This window comes from Capsicum annuum, chromosome 11 (assembly GCF_002878395.1).
Source record: "Capsicum annuum cultivar UCD-10X-F1 chromosome 11, UCD10Xv1.1, whole genome shotgun sequence".
Taxonomy (NCBI): Eukaryota; Viridiplantae; Streptophyta; class Magnoliopsida; order Solanales; family Solanaceae; genus Capsicum; species Capsicum annuum.
Genome location: NC_061121.1, coordinates 224915931 through 224935493, shown reverse-complemented (window position 1 = coordinate 224935493; position 19563 = coordinate 224915931). Strand labels below are relative to the sequence as shown.

Below are 19563 nucleotides of genomic sequence, written 5' to 3'. Positions count from 1 at the left end.
TCTAGAATTTAATATCAGATATAGTACAATTAGAATAAATTATTACAAAGAAAGTTGCAGTATCACAATTACTTTAGGATAAAGTGATAGACTGAGTATTTAAACTATTGGAGACAAGATATGGAAGAAATAAGATTAACAGAAATACTTATGAAAGAGAATTTAATTGAATATTTTATAACAAAAGATATATAATATTTAGAATACCTTCAAAATAATATACAAGAATTACAAAGACTAAGAGAAAAAACTAAAGAATATTACAGTCTAGTATTTAATCAAATACATCCAATCACCCCCCAAGATATGAGCATTAATAAAATTAAAATAAATAAACTAAAAATAAAAATGTTTAGAGAAGTTAACAAACATCCACGCACAAATAAAAATAGATCCATTAGAGCTATAATAGATCTATTTAAGTTACCCAAGTTATCCGCACCCCCTATAATTAGTATCAGAGTTATAAACGTATATAGGTTATGTTGATATATATATTCTAGACTATCTATTGTTGATTCTAAATTTGATATTTCTTCTTTTTGTGCATTTATTGAATTTTTAATAACTCCAACAATTATGTTATACAATTATCTATTATTATTATTATTATTATTATTATTATTATTATTATTAATTTAGTAATTTAATATTTTTTATAAATTTATGGAAAGACTCCTAACTTTACGAAAATTTTAGTTGATGCGTGATTCATAAATACATTGAAAGTAAAACAAATAAAGTTACCTTATTTATTAAAAAAAAATATTCTGTCATTTTATAAAATTTCAATTGATTTCTTCAACAAACACAAGCAAGGTTGCTCCTATAGACATAAGGCTTCTTCTACTTCTATGTTGTTGTACCACTGATGACAACTCCAATGGCCGAGGATAGCAACTTCGAAGATGACGAGCTTTATGTTATGACCATTGAAGATATTATAGGGCTTCACACCTTTTTAATAACAAAATTCAAATCATAAGGTTCTAATCTCTTTTTTTTTTTGCTCTACGCAAAGTTATTTTGTATTTATTGAATGTTTTTGTTGTCTTTTTTGTCTCAATTTGTTTAGATCGAATTTTCTAAACACCTGTTATATCGTAAGTTTAAATTTATTTACAACATCATGCCTTGTATGGATTATGCAATATATGTTTCCTTGAACTTTCAAAGAATGATTATTTATCCCCTCGTGATGGCTTCTACTAGAGTATAGTGAGTAAACTTTAGATTTTGGGATAATAACAAGTACCAACAGTGTTATCACAGGAGTGTTGGTCTTTGAATGCACAAAAATAGGAAGAGGAACTTGCATAATTCATTAGCAGTTGTTTCTCATATTTTTCTTTCAGTTAGAAATTTTTTGACTAGAAAAATATATTGTTGTCTAATGAAGTAATCGAAAAAATCAAAGATTTATTCTTTTTTTTTTTCTAATAACATTAAAAACAATATGTAGCAATTTTAATTTGTAAGGCAACTCTAATTAGCACTATTATCTCACGCATAGTGATTTTGTTGACTCAATTATTACTCTTTTTCTTTTCGAAAGTTTTGAACAATTTTTTTTCAATTTGTTTTATATTATACTACTATTTTGTTTTAAAAAATAAAGTATGTAATGTATTAGTATTAATTGGAACAGGTTAATGATCTAATTTAGCCTAGACAATCATTGGAAGAAAATTCATTTGAGGAAAGACAAACGCAACGTGTCCTTATGTTGAGGTGTTGTTCTCTAACTTTTCATTACATAATGTTATCCTTTTCTTTCATATCAAAATTGTATTTTAAGTGTAACTACCTTTTGATTTGCTTCCTACATAGTTTATTATAACTATAATTAGAATGAACTAATCCACTAGGAAACCGTATAGAGTTAAGAAAATAAAGAATAGAGTCGATCTTAGGTGGTGGTTTAATTTGTTGGTCAATTAAAGTTAATGACCAAAAAATAATGGGATGCAAAATAAAGGGCTTCATTCATATGGAAGGTATTATATATTTTGTATCCATGGGTGATTATGTTTATAATGAAGAAGAAAATAGGTAGTATGGCATCATAGTTATTTAATTAATAGTCAATATCTCATAGAGTTACTTTTGTTGAAAAATTAACACTAAAAAAGTGATTTTTATAAAAAAAATAATATAACTATTAAGTTGAGTGACTATTTAATGGGTGCATTTTCAACTAGCATCAGATATTGAATAGACTAACCTATGAAGTGTCTAATTTTTTTTTTCTTTATGAGTTCAGATAAGCAATTCCCTTTTATGTTGCTATAGCTACCATGCTCTAACAATGTATTATTTAGTTTAGTATTATTATGTTATTTACTTGGTGTATTAAGTTATCTGTAAGAGTTAATTAGGATTTCACTCTCGCTAAAGTATTAATAAAAGCTCAATCGCACTAAGCTATTTTCTTTATATTTACAATATTAAGATCAACAATAATTTTGGCTATTTAATCTTTTTTTATTTTAATTATATCACAAGTCTTTATATTTAAGAGTTTTTCACATTCGTCTAGGTAAGTACATATGTCTGAGTTTTTATTATATATATGAAAGTGAAAATTTTTTTTTGATCATAATTTGAAAGAAATATTAATTGATTTCAACTTATTTGTGATTTTCGATGAAAATAAATGAATCATAATGTCAAGTTATATTATCTAAATAAATATATCATTTATTTTAACATCCACTATTAGCTTTTTACTTCTTCTTTTTTTATATATAATTTATGAGAGAGTTGAAGACAAATGATGGTGATAATATAGACACAATCGATGAACATAAATTTGAAGGCAACTTAGTTAATACTATGGACCAAGCAAAAACGCTTTTGATGCGTTGAAGTTGAAGAATTTAAGATATTTTATAAGGACGAAGAGATTTCAACCATCCCATTACAATCCAAATTAATTTGTTATTTATGAATTTGTCAATAATTCAGAGACTCAATGTCAAATCGGACCAAGTTTTTGTGTCATGGATATGATGGAGACTTAGGTAAATAAACATTAAATTAGTATTTTTCCTCTTGAAATAGTTTTCTCTTATTTTAGTCTGGAATTTTTCTCTATCTTTTTTTGTTAAAAATTCACTTGCATAGAAATCTTAATGTTCAGATCGTCATATTTTTCTTTAGTATAATTCTTTACCTTACTGTTAGTTTGTTACAAGTGGTTGCTAATATTATTATATTTAACGTATAATGTAATTAGGTGGGGGTGTGGATAACTTTAATAGATATATTATAGCTATGGATCTATTTTTATTTGTGCGTGGATATTTCTTAACTTCTCTAAACATTTTTATTTTATTTATGTTCATATCTTGTGGGGTGATTAAATGGTATTTGATTAAATGCTTTACTATAGTATTCTTTAGTTTTTTCTCTTAGTCTTTGTAATTCTTCTATATTATTTTTGAGGTATTCTAAATATTCTATATCTTTTGTTCTAAAATATTCGATTAAATTCTCTTTCATAAGCATTTCTTCTAATCTTATTTCTTCCATATCTTGTCTCCAATATTTTAAATACTCATAGTTTATCATTTTATTCTGGGAAAAGTCATCGTTTCCACCCCAAACAATACACGAAAAGTCTAGGTCACACCTAAACTATTGTAGTGACCTATTACACACCTAAATTATAAAAAATGGAACTATTACCTCCCCGCGATACCCATGCCCAAGTTCAATGAGTGGAGTGTACTCCACTCGCTTCATGTCACTTTCCAGATCACTTTCCACATCAAAAATAATTTTAAACATTATTTTTAAATAAAAGTTTTTAAGTCATCTTCCTTACCCCATTTATCTCTCCCATCACCTCTAAAAGGGAGCTTCTCCAACAAATGAATACAGTTACAAAGTATCAAGCAAATCAAGATTCGAATGCTTCTCAATAAGGATGAGTCGTGAGATAGATAGCAGCAAAGAAAAAAGTGAAGGCCGCCGGAGTTTTATTTTCTGACGAAAGTAAAAGTTTTCAATCGATACTTTTAAATCGTGGGATGAAATTACAAGGATCTTCATAAGCTTATTCTCATTTATCACTTATTTTCCTTCCAAATCACTTCAAATTTTCCAATTTGACTAACCATTAATATTTCAATATCCACCGACAGTTACCAATTTCTTCATTGAATTTGTGAAGATTAATAGATCTGATTTTCTAAAAATCTCATTCAAGACTAAATCTTTTTATATTCTCAGGTACAATCTTGAACTTTTCAACCCAAATGGTCTGTTTACATACCTTAATTCCTCTGAAAGACCCCCAAATCAAGAATTCAACTAGCCCCTTTTTCTTTATAGATAATTTTAAAAAAAAAAGAATCTTGATAAGTGTTTGCTGCTATTTGTATGATTTTTCCTTTAAATTTGCTCTGGAAGTTTGCAACTTTGTCTGTTTAATCCTACTGTGTAGGAAAAGGATAATTTTGATTGTGCCCTGAATAATGGTCTTACATATCTTAAATACACAATAGTACTAAGTACTAAAAAAAGGAAGGGAATGAAAGAAAAATGAAGAATTTTGTATATATCTGGGCTGAACAAGTTCACAAGAAATATTCCTTTTGGTTTTGTGGGAGAATTATGGCTCAATTTTTTCGATGATCATATGTTTAGGCTAGACTTTTGTAGTTATTGAATTAAAGGCTCTTGCATTTAAGGATTTATTTTATTCTTTAAATTATTGTGGTGATTTGAGTTTGATGATGATGGTGTCAATGGTGGTATTTTAATTGCAATTTTTATGAAGAAGAAGCAATTGAAGAAGGCGGGACCCACATATTAAAATGAATAAATAAATAAATAATTATTAATATTTTTTCAATTGAAAAACTAAAAAATTTAATTTTATTAACATTTAGTTACCAATACTTCAAACAAATGATCTTCAATTTTGATTTTGAAAGACAAATTTGAGAATTAGAGTTCTTAGTTTGGAGCCCCAAATTGGCTTAAATAGGAATTAGGGTTCAATAGATCCTTTGGAAATTAAAAGTGTTGTATTTTCAATGTTTTTAGCCGTTTATTTTTGTAATTTAAAAGTCTGGACGCGCCTAAAAAGAGTGTAAGAAACGCACCTTAGAATGGGCGTCGCGGGGAGATAATAGTTTCACTTTTTTATAGTTTAGGTTTGTAATAGGTCACTACGATAGTTTAGGTGTGACTTAAACTTTTCGTGTATAGTTTGGGGTGGAAACAGTGACTTTTTTCTTTTATTCTAAAGTAGTTGCTTGTTTACTAATTTCCGTATAATATTCTATTCCAATTGTACTATAATTTATATCTGAACTAAGATTATTAATACTACTAATTATCTCTCTTTCTTCTTCTTTTAATGAGTTTTTTTATGTTATATAAACTTTTATCTGTACTTTTTTCTAAATTTTCTAAGGTTTCTTTTATTCATATTAATTTTTTTTTAGATTTTTCCTTATTTCTTTGAGTCGGTTTCTATAATTAATTTCTTCATATAGGTCACTTTGGTTTTCACTAATTTTTCTAATATATTCTAACATTTTAGTCTGAATAATATCCATCTGGGCAATTATCTAGGTATAGTTGTTCTATCCAATTTATAATTTCAATTTCATAATCTAATATTTTTTCTAATATTATCCTTTTAATATCTAAAATTTCTATATTTCTAAGTATATATAAGATTAATATTTTAAGATTATCTGTCATTTAAAATTAGTTAAATACTTTATTATAATTTTTTTTAGTTTTTTATTTTAATCTCATTAATTCTTCTATATTTTCACTGAGAAATTATATATATTTTATATCCATTTTCCAATATTCTAAATATATGTAATTTATCATAGTTGATGTGGGGTTTGGTATGTAAGTATTTATAAGAGTAGTTAGGTAGGTGTGGTATATAATTAATTCTAGTCATAAAATATCTATCAAATATTTTTTTCCAATATGATTTTTCTTATATCTACAATTTCTATATTCTTAAGTACATACAAAACAAGTATTTTGAATTTATCTACCATTTCGTCAAATAAATAAGTATTTATTTTTTATATGATGCTTTTTTTTTCAAAATATTCCCTTCAATCATAACAAAATATGATCATTTTAGATTACTATATACTAGATTATTCTTAAATAACATATTCTTCGTCACTATTAGCTTGGTAATCTGGATACTTTTTCCTTAAACAGCACCTCTACTCTGGCTATTCCCCTATCACGACTTTCTTGCCTTACCGGTTTCACCTTTAGAATGGCATAGTTCTTAGAGATTTTTCTCCTTTTCCACTTTGCTAATAAACTTCTTAACATGCTATTTTTCGAATAGTTCTACTATAAAGCAACTACCATGAACTTATTTTTTCATATCATGATTGTTAGGAATTTATGAATTTAGCTATTCATTATAGTAAATGAATATACCTGTTCTGGTAGATTTGATAATTCTAAGCTTTGTTCCTCCATAGATTTTTCTATTGAAATATATCTGTTTTTTAATAAATAATCAAAATATTTGTTGTAGACAAGAGAATTTTTGTTTCAACGCATGAAGACTTATCTTTTTCTGCCTTCGATGCCTCTATTTATAATGAATGATTTACATAGTTCTTACTTACTAATGCTTTACACGTTTCTCAAACTTTACGTCTTATTGTTATCTTTACAAAAGGTCTAAAAACAAGACTAAAAAGTCTTTATCTACCTAACCTAATTATTATACTTTACAAAAAAGTCTTTTAAAGTATAAAAAAGACAAAAACTAAAACTGTACAATAATTTACAAGTTACGTAGAAAATTGTGAAAGTTTGTTACATGTCGCTTTCACAATTTAATAACTTATCTTTTATCTCCATTAATGCTTTCGTTGATATCTTCTTCTTGTCGTATTTGCTGCTTTTCTATCTTCTTTCCAGCTGGCATGCTTATCTTTTTGATTCTTTTATTCTAGGCGGACTTCTGGATAATATTATCTTCTCCATTACATCTCGAACATTGATGGTCTGGACATTTGTGTCCAATTATCTTGCAATATCTTGTTAATAATCCATCTGAAATAAATTCTTTCCTAATTGCTTTTGCAGTAGATTGATTTTCTGGGTTAAGTAGCGTCATTATCCATTGTCTAACATCTTCCATATCTGCTTGTCGTAGTTCTTTTGAATTTGAATAAATCATCTGATGGTCTCTTGAATAATAGCTCCATATTGGGTTTTCATTGGTATAATTATTTGCTAATTCATGAATAATTGTAGCTAGTCCAATGAGTCATTTATTTTCGTAGAAATCAGGTATCTCAATTATGGGTATCTCTGGTTGCTGCTCAATATCTTCTGGTATAATCATATCTTTGGTTAATCCTATTTTTACAACTTGTATAACTGTTTTGATCTCGTCGTATAATATCTCTGCTGGTCCAGTATAACACTTTATATAAAATAGATTTCCTTTGGTTATTCTTTTATAGGTGGTGAGTATTTTATGTAATTCTTCCATAGCTGTTAGTTCTTCTCCGTCTTGGGTATATATGGTATTTAATAATCCATAGTCAAAAGAAGTTTTTATTAAGCTTGGGTTGGTTTTGGGTAGTGCGATTAGCTTGTTGTAACCTTGTAATTTTTGGGTTATATAGTTTGTGTTTGGTCCTTGGGTATCTGTAGCTCTGGGGTTAAGGTTTAGAAAAGTTTGTACTTTATAGATATTTTCTATGTATTCTTGGGTAATATAGTTATAAGTTTTTTTATCTTGGTTCAGACTATCTCGGTATATGGTAATTTTGTGGGGTGGAAATAAGGGGTTTTTTTTGTGTTTTTGGTATAAATGGAATCTCAAATATCTTATTCATGTTCATGTTCTGGTATCTTTGTCTACTAACTCCTTTGCTTGTACCTGCAATTATAGATTGATAAACGTTATGGATTTTATGAAATGTCCCAACGTCTCCTTCTAGCTCTGGAATTTTAATGTCTTCCGGTCGACATAGCTCTGCACACTGCTGAGTTAGCTGATTTGCAGCTTTAGACTTAAGTTTAACTTCATTAGTCTTTAGTTTTTCTATTTCATTACCCATACTGTCCACTTTCATTGAAAGCGTAGTTAGGGTTTTGAGTATCTTTTCTAAAGCATCATCTTCTATTATATCAGTCTGTGTAGCTTTGTCATGATATGTAATCTGCAATAACGTTCTAGTTAGTACTAATTACTTCAATTGTAAATGTAAAATTTAATATATTCAACACTAGTCTCGGATCTCTTTTGTCGTAACTGAATTTTGTATTTTGTTTGTTACCCACCATCGTACCTGAGTATTATTTGTTCTCACAATAAATTTGTTATATACAATGCATGCTTCAAATGCTAATAAACATTTATATAATGAACATAATTCTTTTCTATTTATTTCCCATTTTATTTCTGTTTCATTAAATGTTCCTGAATAATATCTGCAATGATGTTCTATTTTTTCATTTTCGTACATATATTTAAGTACTCCTCCATAACTACATTCACTAGTATCTGCTTCTACTATATATATAAACTTTCTGTTTTCATCTGGAAATTGTAATTTTGGTAATTCTTTACAAAGTATTTTTATTTTTTGGACTTGTTTTTATCTTCTTCGTTGCAATTATATTCTACATCCTTTTTTAATTTTTACTGTAAGGGCTTTAGGTTTTCTGCTAATTTTGGTATATATTCTCTTAGTTGGTTTACTAATCCTAAAAATGATTGTAATTTCTTTTTTGTATCTAATTCTTCTTTTGAATATATTATTTTTTGTACTATATGTTGTTGCATTTTTACTCCACTTTTATCTATTTGTATTCCTAAAAATTCTATCTGGTTTTTGGTAATTTCAGCTTTTTTTTTCCACTTAAACTTATTCTCGATTTTTCACTTAAAAGGAAATTTATTATACCAAAAATTTAAATTTATAATAAGTGCGAATTATTCAGTAGCAATAACAGATAAAAATATAGATAAATCATTAGTATTATATTAAAAAATATCAGGAATAGAACTGACCCCAGGAAGTAAAATGTTTACAGCAAGATGAAAAAATCTATATGTACTAACAACAAAACATAAAATAACAGGAAAAAATAAAATTAATAAAATACAAATAGAAGGTCCTTTTAAACAATTCGTAAAAACAATTGATAATAATGACTATAGCTTCAAGACTATAGATATAGAAAAAGATTTAGAAATAATAAATGATAGGATAAGTACATAAAAAAGAATAGCTCACGAAAAATCAGAATCATCAAGTTCATAAAAAAGAACAAGTTATGAAACAACTTCAACAGTTAATTTAAATCAATATTATATAACGGGAACAATAAATGAAAAAGAATATTTAGTACTCCTAAACACAAGACAAGAAGAAAATTATATAGAAAAATATCTAGTAAAAAATGAAGAAATAAAATCTAATAGTAATATATGCCCAGATTTACCAAGGAGCCTAATAGACATTAAGGATACGACAGAAAAAAAATAATAATAGGAGTTAGAAAAATAAAAATAGAATTTGAAATAAAGGAAGAAATGCAAAAAGCAGATATAATATTAGGAATAAAATGGTTAGAACAAGTAAAACCATACAATATAGAACATAAACAATTATCCATAATGTATAATAAAGAAAGATTATTCATAAAAAGAACTTTAACATGATATGAAAATATATGTACTTGTAAAAATAATAGTAGAAAGATATTATAATAGATATCATACACCTATGATAGATACAGGAGCAGAAGCAAACTTATGTAGATACAACTGTTTTCCAGAAAATAAATGTGATAAATTAAAAACACCAATAGTAGTCAAAGAATTTAATAATGAAGGACGCTTAATTACATATAAAGCTAAAAGTGTAAAAATAAAAATATGGGATAAGATAATAACAATAGAAGAAATGTATAATTATGAACTAACATCAAAAGATATGTTTTTAGGAATGCCATTTTTAGATAAATTAATACCCATATATAATAACTAAAACAGATTGATGGTTTACAACACCATGTAAACAAAAAGTAAGAGCAAAAAAAGTTATTAATAAAATAAGAAAGAAAACTGATTGGATAGAAGGAAGTGAAAAAATTACACAAAAATTAGAAAATATAAAAAATATCGAAGACATAGTAGAACTAGTTGTATTTTCGATAAATAAAAAGGAAATAACTATAGTTTCAGTAAATAAGTTAGAAATAATTAAGAAAACATTAAAACAATTATACAGTGAAGATCCATTATAAGGATGGGGAAAACATAAAAATACTATAAAAATTGAATTAATAGATAAAAATAGCATAATAACTCAAAAACCATTAACATATAATTTTGACGATTTAAAGAAATTTAAAATGAATATAGATGAATTACTAGAAAAGCAATATATACAAAAAGTAATAGTAAATACAATAGTTCAGCATTTATAGTAAATAAACATAGTGAACAAAAAAGAGGTAAAAGTAGAATGATTATTGATTATAGAAATTTAAATGCAAAAACTATGACATATAATTATCCAATACCAAACAAGATATTAAAAATAAGACCAATACAAGGATATAACTACTTTAGTAAGTTTGTTTGTAAATCAGGATTTTATCATTTAAAGTTAGAAGAAGATTCTAAGTATTAACCGCTTTTACGGTACCACAAGGATTTTATGAATGGAATGTATTACCATTTGGATATAAAAATGCACCAGGTAGATAGCAACATTTTATGGATAGTTATTTTAAACAATTACCTAATTGTATAGTATACATATATGATATATTATTATATACAAAAACTAAAGAAGAACATTTAAAATTATTAGGACAATTTACAGATATAATAGAAAAATCGAGAATAGGTTTAAGTGAAAAAAAAGCTGAAATTATCAAAAACCAGATAGAATTTTTAGGAATACAAATAGATAAAAGTGGAGTAAAAATGCAACAACATATAGTACAAAAAATAATAACTTCAAAAGAAGAATTAGATACAAAAAAGAAATTACAATCATTTTTAGGATTAGTAAACCAAGTAAGAGAATATATACCAAAATTAGCAGAAAACCCAAAGCACTTATAGAAAAAATTAAAAAAGGATGTAGAATATAATTACAACGAAGAAGATAAAAAACAAGTCCAAGAAATAAAAATATTTTGTAAAGAATTACCAAAATTAGAATTTCCAAATGAAAATAGAAAGTTTATATATATAGTAGAAGCAGATGCTAGTGAATGTAGTTATGGAGGAGTTATTAAATATAGGTACGAGAATGAAAAAATAGAACATCATTGTAGATATTATTCAGGAACATTTAATGAAACAGAAATAAAATGGGAAATAAATAGAAAAGAATTATGTTCATTATATAAATGTTTATTAGCATTTGAAGCATACATTGTATATAACAAATTTATTGTGAGAACAAATAGTACCCAGGTACGATGGTGGGTAACAAAGAAAATACAAAATTCAGTTACGACAAAAGAGATCCGGAGACTAGTATTGAATATATTAAATTTTACATTTACAATTGAAGTAATTAGTACTAACAAAAACGTTATTGCAGATTACATATCAAGACAAAGCTATACAGACTGATATAATAGAAGATGATGCTTTAGAAAAGATAGTCAAAACCCTAACTACGCTTTCAATGAAAGTGGAAAGTATGGGTAATGAAATAGAAAAGCTAAAGACTAATGAAGTTAAACTGAAGTCTAAAGCTGCAAATCAGCTAACTCAGCAGTGTGCAGAGCTATGTCGACCGGAAGACATTAAAATTTCAGAGCTAGAAGGAGACGTTAGGACACTTCATAAAATCCATAACGTTTATCAATCTATAATTGCAAGTACAAGCAAAGGAGTTAGTAGACAAAGATACCAGAACATGAACATGAATAAGATATTTGAGATTCCATTTATACCAAAAACACAAAAAGACCCCTTATTTCCACCCCACAAAATTACCACATACCGAGATAGTCTGAACCAAGATAAAAAAACTTATAACTATATTACCCGAGAATACATAGAAAATATCTATAAAGTACAAACTTTTCTAAACCTTAACTCTAGAGCTATAGATACCTAAGGACCAAACACAAACTATATAACCCAAAAATTACAAGGTTACAAGAAGCTAATCGCACTACCCAAAACCAACCCAAGCTTAATAAGAACTTGTTTTGACTATGGATTATTAAATACCATATATACCTAAGATGGAGAAGAACTAACAGCTATGGAAGAATTACATAAAATATTCACCACCTATAAAAGAATAATCAAAGAAAATCTATTTTATATAAGGTGTTATACTGCACCAGCAGAGATATTATACGACAACAAGTTGTAAAAATAAGATTAATCAGAGATATGGTTATACCAGAAGATATTGTGCAGCAGCCAGAGATACCCAGAATTGAGATACCTGATTTCTACCCAAATAAACGACTCATTGGACTAGCTACAATTATTCAAGAATTAACAAATAATTATACCAATGGAAACTCAATATGGAGCTATTATTCAAGAGACCATCAGATGATTTATTCAAATTCAAAAGAACTACGACAAGCAGATATGAAAGATGTTAGACAATGGATAATGACGTTACTTAACCCAGAAAAACAATCTACTGCAAGAGCAATTAGGAAAGGATTTATTTTAGACGGATTATTAACAAGATATTGCAAGATAATTGGACACAAATATTCAGACCATCAATTTTCAAGATGTAATGGAAAAGATAATATTATCCCAGAAGTCCATCTAGAATAAAAGAATCAAGAAGATAAGCATAACAGCTGGAAAGAAGATAGAAAAACACCAGATACGATAAGAAGAAGATATCAACGGAAGTAATAATGGAGATAAAAGATAAGCTATTAAATTGTGAAAGCGACATGTAACAAACTTTCACAATTTTCTACGTAACTTGTAAATTATTGTACAGTTTTAGTTTTTGTCTTTTTTATACTTTAAAAGACTTTTTTGTAAAGTATAATAATTAGGTTAAAGACTTTTTAGTCTTGTTTTTAGACCTTTTGTAAAGATAACAATAAGACGTAGAGTTTGAGAAACGTGTAAAATATTAGTAAGTAAGAACTATGTAAATCATTCATTATAAATGAAGGCATCGAAGGCAGAAAAAGATAAGCCTTCATGCGTTGAAGCAAAAACTCTCTTGTCTACAACAAATATTTTGATTATTTATTAAAAAACAGGTATATTTCAATAGAAAAATCTATGGAGGAACAAAAGTGCAAGTTTTGATCCATATGCCAGTGGAGTATGTGGCGGTCGTTGAGTCGGACTATTCCTGAGAAGACCTCGTCCTCCTAAGACTTGCATAGGCCCTGAAAATGCGACTCATGGTGGGCTGCTCTGATCTGCAACACCATCTCCTATCTCTATTTATTTGATATCTTCCTTTTTTCGGACATTGTATTTAATACCTTTCAGACTTGTATAAAAATATGCGCATTCTTATACTTGTGACTATTACTTTTTGAGGTGAATTATGTTATTTCCACACTTATGTTATGAGAGGCTTTAAAACTTTGTTGTACTTTTGATGCTTCTGTACTTTTGTGTTAACAAATGCTATAATTGGACTAAAACTGAATAACGTTCACGTACCTGACATAAGTATAGGTGTCTCATGACTCCTAGATTTTTGGATCGTGATATTATCATGTACAAGGCCCAAATCCAACTCTCGAATAAACATAATCGTTGTGATTTGAAGTACAATCAAGTGACAGAGAAAGCCCAAGAAAGATGAAATGTTAATAGTTGATCAAGCTCGTATACATGAACTTTATCAACTAAGTTACTCATCGACATAATAGTTATTGCACGCCATCTATCTAGTGTTCTCCCTAGTTGTTGTCCGCGATAGATCGTGGATATGAAAAGAAACCTCAATTACAAACGAAAAAAGCTTTATAGATGGACGATGGACCTTCACAAGTACAATTGTATGTGTGCTCTTGATTTTTTTCTCCGAATTTTAATTTCTCCATGATTCATAGATTGGACCAGTATATAAAATTTATGGGGTCAAAAAAAGTTAATGAATTAAGATAATGCTAAATGAGGAATTGAGGATCGAAGAGTGACGGAGCCACAATATAAAACTTATGGGTTCAGTAGTCATCAGATCCATAGTTTGTCTTAGTTATTGGGTTCACTATTAAGTGTTTATACATACTTCATGGATTTAATTTTTTTATCTTTTTTTTTTATTTTTGTAAAATAATACAAATACAGAATCTAAGCAAGACTAATGGATCCCTCCCAATAGGTAAGTAATACTCTACCTCCGCTCCTAGAGGATTGAGATAAGTACAACAACAAACACAATATAATTTCATAAATAGGGTCCGGTGAGGACAGTGTATACGTACACCTTACTCCTATCTTTAAAAAGGTAAAAACATGACTGTTTTTGAATGACCCTCAATTGAACAAACAGTGAAAAAGACACAACAAAACAAATCCAAAGAAACAACAACAAGAAAATTTAATTCATACACACAACATTTTCTTAGAATAAACCCCTTTTCTGAGAAAAAGGATATTACAATAGTACAATATTCAAGCTTATAGAGCTAGAATTTCATTATTCCAAATCCATAAAAGGAAAACCAGGTGGCTCCAAGAGCGAGAGTTGGACTTTAAAACATCAAAAGCATTTGAGAAACATACTGTTGTGGAACTCCGATTAATTCAAGTGCATAGCTTTATTAATAAAGCATTCAATGTGCAGTGACTACAAGTGCCACTACAATCTGAAGCAGAGACACATGGTAGGAGACAAGTTGAAAGTCGATTAATAGGAGAAAGGAATAGGCTTTGTTCCATAGCTTGTAATTCTGGAGAAATAATGTCTCGAATGGCCATTATTTGAGATTTTGGAGACAAATGAGCTGAAAAAAATCAAATCAAACTATCATTATTATAATGAATATATATACTAAAATGTATGTTGTGGTCAATTATGTTGTTCGGACTTTTCAAAAATATCATCGAGTGCGTGTCAGATTCAAGTAGTGCATTTTGGAGGATTCAGTACGGGTGGGACAACATTTTTGAAAAATTCAAGCAACTTAGGTGGTCAAGCCCAACTCTAGTTCTAAAGAGGATAAATGGACGTTGCAAATATAACCTGATTTTAAGTTGATTTGATTAAGTAATCAAGTTGTATGTTTACTTTGTGAACAAGTTGTGCTAATTTTAAGTTGATTTTGTGTATTTTATTTATAATATAAATGCAAGAATTGAATACAACGAAGTGGTAAAGATATGGTTGGTGAAAGTTGTGATTTAAGCACTTAAGGTGATAATGAAACGAACAATAAAATGGGTGTGATCAAGCCCACTTTAGTTCTAAAAAGAAGAAGCGGACACTGCAAATATAACCCGATTTTAAGTTAATTTGATTAAGTTATCAAGTTGTATGTTGATTTTGTGAATAAGGTTGAACGAATTTTAAGTTGATTTTGTGTTTTTTTTTTTATATATATAATATAAATGCAAGAATTAAATACAATAAAGTAGTAAAGATATGGTTGGTGGAAGTTGAGATTTAAGCATTTAAGGTGATCATGAAACGAAAATAAAATGTGTATATGATCAAAGCCAAACTCTAGTTCTAAAAAGAATAAACGGATGCTTTAGATATAACCGAAATTTAAGTTGATTTGATTAAGTTATCAAGGTGTATGTTGATTTTCTCCAATAATATGGTTCATAAAGTCCTAGGCATAAATTTTTAGCCTACAAGTAGAAAAGATAATAGATTGTAGGTACTATATAAAAAAACAAAAAGAAGGAAAATATAGAAATTAACCAGTGAAAAGAAGAGCAACGAAGACAAAGGCCATCTTGAATGTTGAACACAAAGTAGCCATTTTTTGAAGAGAAGATTTTGGTTCTATAAATTAGTGTGCTAATGTTCCATCATAAGGCCATTATTTATAGGCCTTGGCTAAGTTACTTTTTTTCAATTAATAATAACGGAAAAAGGGTTTAATATACCCTTCAGCTATTGAAAATGGTAAATAAATACATTCCTTCCACCTTTAGGCTTAAAAATATCCTTTCATCCATCTATTAGATTCCAAAATATCCCTAATGTATTAGAAATGACTTAAAAATGCTCTTCTTCATCTATTGGTTCAAAAATGCACCTCCATCCACCTATTTGAATAAAAAATGTCCTTAACATTAAATTTAAGTCAGCAAATGTCTCCTCCTTTTAAACAAATTTTGATGTGGAATATAATTTTATTTAAATTAAATACATGATATTATTTTTATTGGTCCATACGTAATTAGACTCAAATTCATTCACAATTTAATGGTCCTCTTTTCACTATTTTTTTTAGTTATATAAAAATTTAAAAAGAATTAATTAATGTTTAAGTGCAAAATTAGAAAAAAATTTCTTAAATAGGATAATTAGCAAAGGGCAAATACTCTCATAGTTAATGATTATCTACGTGTGCTCAAATATTAGAAAACATATTTTAGGTAAAATTTTGAAGACTTTTAGGTCTTTTTAGGTTTTGAACTTTTTATATAAAAAACAAAACTTGAAAGTAATTTAATTCTTTATTTAATTTAGGTAAGAAATGCATAATATTTTACACTTCTATCCTTCTCCAACATGAAACCATAAAAATAGTAATAATAAAAAGAAAAATAGTAATATATATATATATATTAAAAAATATAATTAAAAAATAAACTATGTGAAACCAAATTTTTTTTTTTTTTTTAAAAAATTCTCCCTTAGAAGACTTTACAATAGATAAAATCATTTAATCTTTTTCCTTTAATTTTTATTTTATTAATAAATTTATAGAATGGAATTAAGAGTTCTAAAATATATAAATATGAAACCTAAAACATATAGGAAAATTAAGAGTCCTAAAATATATGGAAGAAAATTAAGAGTCCTAAAATAGAAAAAATATATTTCTTGAAAAATAAAAAATTTCCATAAATATAACTATTATGATGTACCGTAAATTACCTGATAACTTGGTACCAACCTAAAACTAAAAACATAATAATTAAAAAAAAACCCACCCATGACGTGAAACCCACAAAAACTATATAATAATAAAAACTTATAATTAAAAAAACCCAGAAATAATATAATAATAAAAATTTGTAATTAAAAAAACCCCAAAATAATATAATAATAAAATAAATTGTAACTAAAAAAAGCCCACCACTACGTGAAATCAAAAATATAATATACTAATTAATGCATATCTATTCCACCAAAAAATATATAATATCATAATTACAAAATTGTAATTACAAAAAAAATAGCCCCTACGTGAAACCAAAAAAAACTAATATAATATAAAGGAGGAGATATTTTTGGACTTAAATTTAATGCTAAGGGCATTTTTATCTAAATATGTGAATGGAGGGGTATTTTTGAACCAATAAATGAAGAAAGACATTTTTGAGCCATTTCTAATACATTGAGAGTATTTTTGAACCAAATAGTTGGATGAAAGGATATTTTTGCACCTAAAGGTGGAAGGAAAGTATTTATGTATCATTTTCAATAGTTAAAGGGTATATTAGACCCTTTTACGTAATAATAATTAACTCTAGCTAGCTATACTTTCAAGCTTTTCAACTAATATGACAGCTTTTGTAATATTATAGTGTATAAATAAGATAAAGAATAAAAAAAAAAAACCTAAAAATCAAATATTTTTATCATAACTACTGAATCTTTCTTTACTTTAAAATAATTAAATAATCTGTCAATATTTTTTAACAAATATCAAATATTTTTATCATATAACTACTTACTGAATCTTTCTTTACTTTAAATAATTAAATAATCTCTCAATATTTTTTAACAAATTTGGTGTACATCCGTGCAGATTTTCTTCGAAGCAGAAGAAGAAAATAATTATATTGATCCATTCAATTATGAAATATTAAAAATAATTAGGTATGATCTTCTAATGTCCAACTCATAATCATAAAATGATTGCAACACAGGCAATTTTCACGTGGCTGATCCTTAATCATACTCAATTTCGCGTTAATGCATGCGTATAATATAATACCAACAGAATAGGAAATGATCGCGCATCTCAATTCTATCAAATACCAGACATGAAATATATTCACCTCGATCAGTACCGAATTTATGTGGAAAAAATGGGTCACGTGAATCGTCATGCCGTAGAATTAAAATATTTTATGTATATTTTTTTTTAAAATTGATATAATATTATTTGTTGACACCAATAATATAAGGAGGTTAGTATTTACCTAGAGGAATTGGATTCAATATCCATTTAACACTTTTTCTTTCCTTTTTCTGGGTGGTGCGTTAGTATTCTGAAAATCTATCTTAGGTTCATCTCTGACTTCGACTATCACAACTATATTACATGAACGCACTAAAAGCAACCAAGTCAACAATTCATCAGCTAAGGTGTCCATATGCATTGGCATCCTCAATTCTCCGGTTACAATCCATCATTTCATAGTAAACAACTTTTCCTTTTAAACATGGGTACTCGTGTCAATGTCAGTCACACCATAATTACGAAACCTTCATCTTTCACCCTTACCAATTTTTTTGGTAAATTTTCTTATCCATTATCTATTCCATTTTTTAATCTTTAATTAGCAAAACGTAACTCAATAAAGTCTTAACATACTTCGAATGTCAGAATAACATATCACGAATCGTCAAGATTTTCCTTTTTCCTTTTGCTAAGCTTCAAAACGTTCTCAATCTATCAAATGAGTATATATTATTTGTACGAATAAACAGACAAGTCCGTATACATCCAAATTAATATACCTCTAATTCGGATTATAAAATCACCCAAAAAGTTAAATCTGCGTCAACAAAACAAAATTACTTTTATTAAAAATTAATTTACCCATAAATTATAGAGTCTAAATTAATCATCAAGTTTTAATCTTGATAATCATCTTGGCTGGCCAACTTAATCTATAAATACATCCATATTTAATTATTTTATTTATATCATGTCATTATTCAATGACATCATTAATTGTTATCCCCCAGCTCTACAAAGGAATAGGCATCAACAGATCTAGAAATTAGCAATACGTTTTGAAGGAGTCATGCTTTCTTATTCAAATTGTATCATTTCATATTTGGCAAACAATAACAAAAGTTGTACTCTTACAATTCTAAAAGGATAAGATAATAATGAAATTGTGGCTTCTTATTATTGGAAAATTATAGTTACTCATGAATTTGGTTGTGACATGCTTAATTATTTGACTGAAAATCTTACACTAGGATATAAAACGCCAGTGTGATGCACTAAAATTTTTGTTATGTGCATCATAAAGGTAGTGGCGGAGCCACATTGAATTTAGAGGGTTCATCCGAATCCCCTTCGTCGAAAAATTATACTATTTTTATATGGTTAAAAATATTTTTTTGTATATATAATAGATGTTGAACCTCGTTCAACTAGTCCGTATATTTACTTCTG

General features: G+C 27.5%; 1 long non-coding RNA gene across 1 annotated transcript; it reads right to left on the bottom strand.

The window, feature by feature from the left end:
- Positions 1–14386: 14386 nt before the first annotated feature.
- LOC124888433 lies at positions 14387–15990 on the bottom strand. The gene is made up of 2 exons (XR_007046545.1): positions 15891–15990; positions 14387–14967 (listed from the first exon to the last, which is right to left on the bottom strand). It is a non-coding gene; the product is annotated as an uncharacterized LOC124888433 (long non-coding RNA).
- Positions 15991–19563: the final 3573 nt, after the last annotated feature.